The following is a 12456-nucleotide window of genomic DNA, read 5'->3' on the forward strand; positions in this document are numbered from 1 at the left end:
AACAAACAAACAAACAAACAAACAAACAAACAAACAAACAAACAAACAAACAAACAAACAAACAAACAAAAACAAAAAACAAAAAATAAATAAATAGATAAATAGATAAATAGATAAACAGATGATTAAATAAATGGATGGATGGATGGATGGATGGATGGATGGACAGACAGACAGACAGACAGACAGATAGATAGATAGATAGATTTTTTCATTCCATATAGAAAACAGTATGTGTGTAACATTTGTTTTTTTAAATAAAAAGTCTTAAAATGTAAACAACATAAAAAAACATTCCATAATATAAATAAGTTGTCATTTAATAAGAATATGTCAATAATTCAATTTTGAAAAAATGTCAGATAGAACCTTATAATTTTAAAATGACGAATTTTTTTTTTCACTCAATTCAGTTGGATTTTTTTTTCTAATAAATAATAAATAAATTCCTTGATGTGCTTAAATGTGTGTATCCTTAATGTGCGCATTAGTCATGTAATCATTTACTCATCCTCAAGTGGTTCTACAATTATATTTCATAAGACATTAGGAGTAAAAATACTTTGGTCAATGGCCGTTTTTTCCCAACATTCTTCAGTGTACTTTCCTTTTGTGTTCAACAGAATAAAGATACTCAAACTGGTTTGGAACAAGTGGAGAATAAGTAAATGTAAAAAAAAAGAAAGAATTTTTGTGGGGTGAATTATCCCTTTAAGCAGGACAAATAGCTGCTTCCTCTGCATGTAGTTTACATTTATTGTCAATGTTATTATTATCAGTTTGCTTTTTACAGTTTTTTTACAATCATTTTGCCAAAAATTTCAGAACCCTGATGTCAATTTTCAAAACACTAAACACAAAACTCTTTCAGTGTTCAAAACTCTGCATGTTGTGTTTATTTCTTTAGATAATCTTTGCATTTGGGATCACTGGTTCACATAATCATTTTTATTGTACAAATACTACAGGAACACAACTTTAGATCACACACACACACACACGCACGCACACACGCACGCACGCACACACACACACGCACACACAAAATACACAATATACGAGGGCTAATAATTCAGAGGGGGCTAATAATTCTGGGGGGTTAAAAATTCTGGCTTCAACTGTAAATATAAATATAGAGTTTGTTTCCATCAGTCAGATTCTCCTCTACATGACAGTGGTGTTTTCATTCTTAGAGCAGGGGTTCCCGAACTTTTCAGTTCGCGACCCTCAAAATGACAATGCCAGTGACTCGTGACCCCCAATATTCTCTGAGGTGGTGGTTATAAATACAGAAACCTTGTATGCAATGATGCACACACACACACACACACACCTATAGACCTAAGTCTATTCTTTGTTTTTTTTTTATGTATGTCAGTGCTGTAAATGGGCTAGAAAGTTTAACCTGATGTTACAAAATCAATTTGCTGCATCTGATAGTATTGCTGTGTCTTTAGTATAATGTAATTACCAGAGAAGTCGCAATCCAATAGAACTATTAACTATAAGCTACTAGAGTAACTATATAGTTTATAGTAACTAAACGACTATTTTTTTCTCTTCAGTAGGTTATTGATAAAATACAGTAAGTCTTAAGGTTTAATAAATATTAATTGATTTTTTAAAATCACCAGGCGACCCCCCTTCATTGTCCCGCGACCCCTCGGGGGGTCCCGAACCCCACTTTGAGAACCTCTGTCTTAGAGAATCATGGAAAGAACCCTCAGTTAATGCGAATCCAGGTCTGACATTGGTCTGATTTGACTTTCTTGCATACAGTAATGTCAAATATGAAAACATTGTCTGTAAAAGGGGTACATGGAACAAATGAACCACATACATGAAATAAGGATGAAATCTATAGATAATGTATTGCAGTCAGGTCATCTTCTGTGGGTAACTGATGTAATTTTACCTATCCTGAAACTTCAGAATAGGTAAATAGGTAGATTCATCATCTAGTTATCTAATATTGTACAGCAGTTTTCATGCATTAAGAGTATAGCAACAGATCATTTTGATTTTAAGCGCTTGTTTCAGTTGATAGTTACATGATGTTAATTAAATGAATACTCAAGTTATTTCAAATGTATTGAGCAGCATTTTGAATTGGGATCAATTTGATGTTCAATATTATTTAGACCTTTTTCTTCTTCATGGAGGGTGCCATAGCTACCAGCGTCTTCCGACAGAATGCTAAGAACTTCCGTTTACAGCAGTCACAACTGGTAATTTGCGCTACAAAAATGGGTTTCAATAGCGTTTTGAGTGGATTACAGAGAGTTTTTGTGAAACACAACTTTGAAAAGTGTGTGTTAAAGCCGTTAATCTGTCGGATTTGGTTCACGTGGAAGAGTAAAACGTTCTTCTAGTTCGTGTCCGCCACCAGAACTACAGTGTGTGTATTCCCGACCTGTCAGCTGTTAGTTCAGCGGCTCTTCAACACACGCACACACACACACAATACTTTACTGCATTATAGTGCAAACCAGATTACTGGCATGAAACTTAACAGGTATGTAAGTCATGCAATTTACAAAAATGACCAATAAAAGTCTGTTACTAATACTCTGCTGACTGATTTGCTGTTGATTCTAATCGCGAAGCGTTTATGTTTAATTTAGTTTGTCATATTTACCACGGTTTGTGTTTTTCTGTCATTTCAAAATGTCACTTTATTTTCACTTTGCCAGTTATTAAATCAGTGTGTCAGTGGGACAGTACAGTAGCCTGTGTGTGTGTTTGTGTGTGTGTGTGTCAAACATTTTGGTGAATTACATGTGTTTGGGCAGGTTATGTATTTGAAAGAAAGTGAAACTGTTGACTTTAACAACGACGAGGCTTCATTTAAACTGCACAAGATGCCGTCTGACAATGAGGAGAAAATGCCTCACAGCAGCTGTTTTCCATCCTATTAGATCACATTATTTTAAATGATCAGTCCAAGAGGTGGTGCTGATGGACAACATTATTAGTTCAAAGATGATAAAAGCATGTAAAATAGATTAAAACTATAATTTCAAAGCTGTCCAAATGTGACTGTTTACACGCATTAGCTGCCGACCGGTAGTTTTTAGCACTTTCCTTGCGCATACACGCAAAGCATAATGGGTAATTTTGCGTTCTAAGAAAAAAGGTCTATTGAAAAGGTGATTTTAGTTCAATGAACAAAATATCTTTGACTTGTGTGTATTATATCTAAGCATTTGAAAAAAAAAAAGAGTTAAGAGTTTTGCAAAAATGTGCAATTTTGGCAAAGGTTGTGAATTTTGTGTCACCACAAATTGAAACCAGGCTTCTGAAATTTGTGGCACAACTATTGTAAAAACTGTATTATCAAAATGTCCCTCTAGTTTCCCAGGAAGTGATTGTTAATTTTTTTGAATGCAATGGAATGTAAACAGTACTTTATGCATAATTGTTTTATTTGATATTCCAATTCTGAGCATAAAGCTAGTGCACAAAGCACTCATGTGAACTAATTTGAGAGCTAAAGTTTCTCAAAGAGAAACATTAACATTAGGCAAACCACAAACTGGTGATGTGTAATTATGAAGCTTGTTTGTCTTTGTCTCGGCTTTCTTTTAAATGCAATATGTTTCTGATTATGCAGCATTAGCAACAAAAGTTGCATAATAAACCTTTTCCAATTAAATATCAGTATCAAAGTTAAAAAGGTTTCGAAATCAAAGGCTTGCTGTGTTTGATAATCTTTGCACGACTCAGTTGTTACACATAAATATGCTTCAGCGTACGCACTTATGCCTTTAGAGTTGATACAAATATTTGGGAGTAAAAACCGCTTTGTTTGTTTCTGCTGTACGCAATTACCCACTAAAAAGACTGAGAGGGTGTGGGTCAGTAAGTGCAATCATCAATACACTAACATTATTCTGCCATACAAAGGCAAAGTGCAGTAACTACACATTTGGTCAAAATTGAGATTAAACCTAAAATAAGCTTTGTGACATCTGTTCTCCTGGTTTAATTTTGTCCTGTTTTAGAAAAAGAAAGTAGTGAAAATTGAACTTTAAAGCACTATTGTACATTTTTTAAAGACATTTTGTTGAGTTTCAGTGCTTGGATAGATTCTGCACTTTGCCTTTGTAGGGCAGTATTGCACAATGCAGATGTTTAGAAGCTGCAATGTCTGTTGACTGGGCTTGTCTTCTATCATTTTGACTTTTCTCATCTTCTGCTTAGTCTTTTCCCACAAGGAAAGTGCACAACAAATCTGCCGTCTGTTGAGTAATTACCCCCCTCTGGTTCAGAAGGAAATGAGGAAACTCAAACATGTGTCTTTGGTTACAAAATGAGTTTTGTGAAAATGACTTTTTGTGTAAAAGTCTATAGTCTTGATTGCAATTCATAAATTCACAGGTTAAAATTCAATTGACTGTCTTCATATTTCACAACTCACTGTTTTTATTATTATTTGAAATTCTGAGAAAAAAAAACTTCCAACAGCAACCTAGTATGTGGTCTCCAATCCAGGTACTGACCAGGCTCAGCCCTGCTTAGCTTCAGTGAGTATCCACTTTGGCTATGGCAAAAAATATTATATGTGTTAAAATGATCAATTTTTCATTCATACCAAAATCATTAGAATATTTATAAAGATAAACTTCAATAAAGATATTTTGTACATTTTGAAGTAATATGCTTTGCTAAGAACTTTTGGAAATTTTGGAAACATTTGAATTTTCTCAGGGCGGTGCTGTAGTGCAGTAGGTAGTGCTATCGCCTCACAGCAAGAAGGTTGCTGGTTTGAGCCTTGGCTGGGTCAGTTATTGTTTCTGTGTGAAGTTTGCATGTTCTCCATGCGTTCGTGTGGGTTTCCTCCAGGTGCTCTGGTTTCCCCCACAGTCCAAAGACAAGCAGTACAGGTGTGTAACGAAGGGTCTGACACAGAGGGATCCATTTGCAGTATATTTATTAAACACAGTTTAATAAAGAGCACACAGATGGCACTAGTGTGCAAACTCACATAAAACACAGTTGTATAGGGCCGATAGGCTGGCGGCAGGCAAACACAGGGTGATATAGCAAGCATGGGTCAGAGGCAGGTAGCTAGGATCAATGTCGGTATTCTGGCTGGGTTCAAGACAGGCGGCAGGCAAGGCAAGGTTGATATACAGTCCGGGTTAGCAACGGGGAAAGCAGGCAAGGAGTAGAAATGCTCAGTAGTGTTTGCAGAGGCAGAACAAGACTTTGCACTGAGGTGTGTGTTTGGGCTGCTTATATGTGTGCGTGTGGTGATCAAGGTATACATGCGTATACATGTTATTATAGAAACATGGCGTCTGTCAATCAATTCGGTGGGCAGGGAAAACCAAACTCCTACGTCACGTTGCAGTGGGTCTCAAAATCACTGGGGTTTGAATCTTATTTTAACATCAGGAAATTTTAAAAAGAGATTTGTTGGGTTAATATCACTCCAATATGACAGTGAACACACTGCACATATACAGTTCTGTCCAAACAGCTTACAAAAGTTGATTCATTCCAATTTATACAATTAATTTGTTCCAACACAAATTAAGTTAACAATTTGAAGAGGATTAAACATAAAAAAATCTCAAGAATTGTGTTTTTTAGTTCATTTTAAATAAGTAGTTTGACATTTTTAGTGTATTTAAGAATTACTAATTTTACTTTATTTTATATGTAGACATTTGTTTTATTTATGTTTAATGAATAAAACCCAGTGCTTGAGTTTATAAATCCACAATCAGTTATGTTCTTCCTTGGAGCTGATTTAACATTTTATTAAAGTAGAAAAAAAAAAAAAAGAATCACAATGAAATGATTCACAATGAAAAAATCTTTTAGCTTGTTGTATTATTGCTCCAAGCAGACCAGATTTCTCTATCATGATGAGAGCCAAGGTTTACAAACATTTTACAACCCAAAGTTGTGAATTAGTGTTTCTACTACTGGCTTCCTGCAAAATAAACAAGTCCGCTTTGTTTGTTGACTTTAATGCAGACTGCCAGTTGGAGTTGTTTTCAAAGTCAGAGAGTCGGAATCAAATGAAATTCCTTTGATTTCACACCTTGCTTTATTAGTTTATAAGGCTTTATTAATTGCATAAATGTCACTAAATTTAGATAAATGTGTTGTTGCAAATGTTTTGTTCTGGATAGTGTTAGATCCAATTCAAAGTTAAAGAAAAATCTTAAAACATAAATAAGTCAGCTTTGTTTGGTTATACTTTATTTTTATGATCCCGTTTAGACATTCTGTTGACTCAAAGTAATTTAGAACATGTCAAATAGCAGTCATTAGTGTAATAGTATACTGTTAGTGTTAGCAGAATGAATGTATGTAAACATTAGCAGAATGTATGATTGGGGATGGTCAAAATAAGTGTTAACTATTATTCCCATTAAACTATTCATTCTATAAATGATCTAGAAAGTTAAATGGTGTAGAAAAAGGCTCTCTTACTTGTGATTTCAGGCTGGTTTTAGCTCAAATTTAGCTCAATTTAGGAAAAGCATACATCAGTTGGTTATGCAGACTTTTCGCCATATTTTCCGACAAGATTAGAAGACAAGAGTAAAGCGCTTTGAGTGCCTAGAAAAGCGCTATATAAATGTATGGAATTATTATTATTAATTATTATCAGTAAAGGACTGTTCGCACACGCACACACACACACACACACACACATATGCGGTAAAATGTGGAAGTTTTTTTCTTTTCATTTGGTGAGTGTTTTTAAATTCCATAACAGTCTCACCAGTCCTTACTCCTTATTTACGTCTAATAACCCAGTTTGTCACGGGAGCATAAATGAAATGTTCATGAGTTAAAGTGAAACTGCCGAACTGCAGTTAAAGTCACCCAAAATGACAGGAAACTCTTACATAAAAGCACTTCCCGTAAACACCTTAATTATATTATTGTCTACTAAGGCAAATAACTAGATTACAGATGTCCATGTAAATGTAGTCAGTCGTGTCTTCGAAGTAAGTGAAAGGTGCAGAAGGACATCCTGCTGATTTGATTGGGCACTTTTTTGTCAGACGGCTCACCAGCCAGGGATACATCCACGCTAAAATATTAAGGTGAAAGTCATCATAGTGTGCGTAGAATAGACCCAGCTCCCAACTCAACTTTGAGAATGGATTAACGCCGAAATTTTTTAGCGCACGATAAGAGTCTCTCGTTAAAACAGTGTGTTAACACCGATAACCTTCCACCACTAAACTAAATACTTGTAAACTACATATTTATTAGGTGAGAATTTGCTGAGAATAGTTTTTTTTTACACTTTTTTTTAAAAACATTTAATTCTCGCTATGAATTTTATCATGATATGACGTAAAGTCATATTTTGCTGCTTATTAATATATTTTTAAAGTAGTAGTTCTTTTTATATATTATTATGATTGTAGAATGCAGAATATGTACTTTATAAGTACAAATAATCAGCCAATATCTTCATAGTCTGGTAATAAGCTACTAGTTTATAGTGATAATTGCTACTTAAATTTAAGTGTTAGATTTTTTATTTTTTAACCTTTAGAAAACTGTGATAAAAAGATGTTATAATCTTGTAAGGGAACATACAATACCTTGGGTAACACTTTATTTTAAGTCACAATCTACATTATGAGCAAACTAATACAATTAGCTCAATAAACTACCAATTAAATGCTAATTAATAGTAAAGTAGAAGATTGGGTAACATTAGGGTTGTAGAATAAAATCATACTTTGGTGTAACTGGCTTATTACCTGCATATAACTGTTTATAAGCAAATAATAGTTTGTGTTGTCTAAAAATGTATTTCAGTTGAGGTAACACTTTATTTTAAGAGGTCCAGTAATTACAAATATTTATTCATATACAACATATACAATTATATGCCATAACGTTAAACCTAACCCAAATTCTTGCCTTAACTATGTAGTTAACTGATATTATTTAAATGTTACACTGTAACAAGGGTGCCTTAAAACAAAGTATAACCAGAATTAGCCTTGTTTTAGAGCTGATGTCAGATCAAATTACAGTGAGTAATGTGGAATGAGATAAAAAAAAAAAAAAAAAACACGATCAGAGGATGATGCAAACCATTTTTGGTTCCAAAAAGAACCTTTTTATTATTGGTTCATTTATTTGTGTAAAGAACAATTGGGCCTGTCACAATAATAAACGTGTATAGATATTGACTTATCGCATGAAACATGGACATGGCCTTAATACATTTTGACAAATTATTCTGTATAAAATTTTTTTTGCAAAAAACAAAACAAAACAAAAAAACTCTTGTTGTGGTGTAAGTGAGCTCGGGGAACTCTTTTAGAAACAATTCACTTGGACAGCTGTACATTTTTAAATTTTCCTGAAAACTACTGACAATTTGGAAAATCATTTTCAAAAAAGCTCTGTTAAAAGTATAACGTTAGTTTTAAAGGGGCCTATTATGTCACTTTTTACAAGATGTAAAATAAGTCTCTGATGTCCGTAGAGTTTGTATAAGAAGTTTCAGATCAAAATACCTCAAAAATATTGTTTTATAACTCATTAAAACTGTCCCTTTGAAGCTTGAATCCAAGTTGTCTCATTTTGGTGACTCTCACTTTAAATTTGAATGAGACTGCTCTTTCAAAAGAGGGTGGAGCTATTAATGCCTATGTGCCAGCATAGCTGCAGATTCAAAACTCTAACGGTGGATGGCTGCTTCTCATTTTGGGCTGTCTATAATTGAGGCAGAGATTGTCAATAATGGCCGGGGCTTTCTCCTCTTATGACATGTGAAAAAGGGAGAAAATCAATCAAAGTGTTTCTACAGATTGTTTAAGTAGGTTTGCCAACAACATTTATGTGTGTGGCATGACCTCAGACGCTGACCTCTGAACCTTGCTCTCATAGGATATTAGAGCAGAATGTTTACATATGTCTAGCAGGGCTCACTTTCCGCTGGGATGGCAGAAGACACATGTGAAGACCACACTATTGATTTGATAGAGATGAGCTGGGTCATAGTGGGCTTGTCCTTGGTTTGTTATGCTTGTCATGATCTTGGTGACCATTGGATGCCAAGGCAAGTGTGCCATATGTGTGCTTTATGATGTGGCATATTTGTGACTCTTGACTAAAAAAACATTCATGATACACAAGTTTGCCAATCTTGTCAATCTTTCATGAAAAAAATCAATCATTTGAGTATTAAATAAAGATCATGTTCCATAAAGATATTTAAATGTATCAAAATTAAATATTTGATTGGCATCAACACTCAAAAAAATGATATGTTGGCGTTAATTAACTTTTTTTTGTCCACTGGTTCCACGTAACCGAGTTAAGTTACCTTTAAGAAAGAATATTAATTTTAGTGAACTTAAGTTAGTTACATAAAGGTAATGTAATGTTGTTTAGTTCAATCAACGTAACATTTATAATTTAGCTTTAATCAATGTAATTATTTAAGTTCAATTATAATAAAATTGATATTGTTATGTTTAACCAAATAAAAAAACAGTTTCCGTTTCATTGAGTTTATTCAATAGCATTTTTACAGTTTTACACATTTTCCAGCAATAAAATGATTATCAAAATCCAAATACTGTCTTTATCTGTATCGTCACTTATTACAATAAGTTAAAATATTAATACTATTAAAATAATAGTAATACAAGTATGAAATAAATTGAAAACAATAAATGATTTTAAAAATATGCTTACAAAAACATCATAAAATACACTTTTCAAAATAATACTTTTCATATATTACAAAAAACATTCAAAACTAATATTCTGCCTTCAAATGATATATCAAAAATATACTTAGAAAAATTAAGTCTTATTTTGTAAACTACTGTACCTTCTTTAAACTGAAAAAGCAGATAACACTTCAGTTGTTCAAAGAAAGATTAACATTTTAAAGCAAAGTAACACGATCAGCACTACACCATAAATTAGACCAACCATCACAGATCATGCAATAGCTACACACATTCATCTCTCTGACACTTGCACCATTTATGCACATTTGCACCAGACACTTTCTTACAACCACTCCCTATATCTAAAAAACAAAACATTGTGCATGAAGTCTGCTTCACACAGGTCTGTGGGCTTGACAAACCATATGTAGAAGCATTCTTAATTCTTAAAATCTTTTGTATAATTAGCACATCTTGGGTGTATCGCCTCTTCCTGTTGATTTGCTGAATGTCTCCTCAATTGTAAGTCACTTTAGACAAAAAAGTCTGCTAAATGTTAATGTAACCACTGTAGATTCATAAGGTGGTGTTCAAGGTTTGCGCTTCATCATGCCCAGCATCCTAAAAAAAGTCAGGTAAAAATATAAAACATTTACCAACAGATCAAAGGTGAAAGGAGGAATTGGTTTAAAAGGAAAATACAAAATGTTAAAAAAAATAAATAAAATAGCTTACCATGTACTCCCTCACTTAGGGGCTTTGAGGATGCATTTTTCCACTGGTGATGTTCTAAATGACATGAAATGACAATTAGTAATTTACTAAATAATTATTAGTTAAAATTACTAGTAATTTTTACTGTACATCATTTTAATGTGTGTATAGGCATCTAAAGGCATAGTACCTGGATGATCCACAGTCTCCTCAGCCAGATATGGGACTTTAGAGGTTGAGCTGTAAACCTGTGAGGGAGAAAATAGATGTGAGTGAGTAAAGATTTAAAATAATAAAATATAATAATATAAATAGCAAACTACTAAACTTAAAAATTTAAACGTGTTAGATGACCAAACAAATAAGCTTACTTTAAATATGTCATCATGCTAGATGTCATGCTATTTAAGTGTCACATATGCTTGTCAAGATTTTTTTTTTAAGTTAACAGGCTTGAATACAATTAGATAATAAATAACAATGTGCCAACACCACATTTTAATTAATATTATGTAAGTTATCAAAACTGGCATTCAAACTTGACAAACCGCTTGACACTCATTTAAAATAAAGACTATCAAATCAAATAAAAAATCAAAACACTTTTATTGTCACATTATCAGCAGCACGTGTGCTATGATGAGTGAAAAGCTTAGACTATTCTAACATGACTATTCCTTACTACCAACGTTTGCAACTTTATTTTGGGGGAGTTAATATATACCAAGTATAAAATTTCACAGGAATGCAAAACAAACTATACATTTATCTGTCTATAATGAAAAGACTCAGGGAACATGGCAATTTCATAGCAATACTATACACAAACACAACATAGTATTACAAGAGAGTACATTTATGATTTAAATGTTGTCACAGCCTCAGTATAAATACATAAAAAGTAAAAAAAAATCTCACCTGTGTGTCCACATTGGGGAAAGCTTTGTGCACGTTCTCAATTTGTACTGTAATCTTCATCTTTTGATTCCCATAATATGGCACCGAGCTGAGAGTGATCGTTGTGGTTTGAATCTTGTTACTTCCTGTGTTGTTTTGAAACTGCGCATGTGCAGATATTACTCCACCTATTGACCAAAATGCAGTACTGCAGAAGCAACACAACTCCCTTGCATTCATGTTACATAAGCGAGCTGTTTAAATGTGAAAACTTACTTTTTCTCATTTTTTCCAACACAACACTTTTATTTTTAATACACAAACATGAGCGAATTGTTTAATTTAAACATAGTTACATTCTTTGGACCAACTAAAGCCATAATTCATTTTTTTGAGTGAAGTTTCAAAAGTATCGCTTCACTAAGGCACACTGGAAAAATCAATGACTTTTTGAGTTGGTAAGATATAATACATTTACTGTCATACTATTTTAATTCTAATATTAAGTGTCAAGTATAACTAGAATTTCCTAAGCATTTATTTTTTACACATTTACTTCATGTAAGTTATGAACTGAGTGGAAAGAATGGCATATTAATATTAATTTGCTTGTAATATTGAAATGCAATAAATCTAGTAAAATTAAGTAAATGTTAATTTTGAAAATATTGACAAAAACTATTATATAAAATTGCATAAAAACTATTAACTTCACTGTGAAAAAATGCAGAGCTCCACACAATTCCTTAATGTTGTCCCAACACATCGTGATTAAGTTAAGTGTATTGAACATTAAGTTGTCCCAAAAACAGTTAAGAATTGTATTGTTTAAACTCATTTGAGTGTTGGTCAGCATATGCATACATATTAAAAATTGATAAAAGAAATTAAAAATTTCAGTAACACAAAACAAAAACATTTTAACTTATAACATTTACTTGATGAATGTATATTATATTTTTAAACTCTTTTTAAAAAAAATGTTTTTAAAGATATTTAATTTAAATAAATCTAGACTCAACATTCTCAAAGGATTATCTTTTACTTAATTTATTTAGTGTTAGGTTAAACATTAAGTAAATTATACATGACATTGCAACACAATCTCACGGAAATTCGTACTTGTTTGAATTAGCGGCTATTTTGTATGAATTTGTATGTTCTC

The 12456-nt window shown here is 32.8% G+C and overlaps 1 protein-coding gene and 1 long non-coding RNA gene across 2 annotated transcripts in view; one reads left to right on the forward strand and one right to left on the reverse strand.

Moving 5' to 3' along the window:
* Positions 1–12456, forward strand: part of iqgap2 (IQ motif containing GTPase activating protein 2) — a 457800-nt gene that overhangs the window by 268864 nt on the left and 176480 nt on the right. The gene's annotated exons all lie outside the window — the stretch shown is intronic.
* Positions 9497–11394, reverse strand: LOC147844353 (uncharacterized). Its single transcript, XR_015491723.1, has 4 exons — positions 11313–11394; positions 10585–10642; positions 10416–10469; positions 9497–10301 (listed from the first exon to the last, which is right to left on the reverse strand). It is a non-coding gene; the product is annotated as an uncharacterized LOC147844353 (long non-coding RNA).

Source organism: Danio rerio, chromosome 5 (assembly GCF_052040795.2).
Source record: "Danio rerio strain M-AB ecotype USA chromosome 5, GRCz13ab, whole genome shotgun sequence".
In the NCBI taxonomy this organism is placed as follows: Eukaryota; Metazoa; Chordata; class Actinopteri; order Cypriniformes; family Danionidae; genus Danio; species Danio rerio.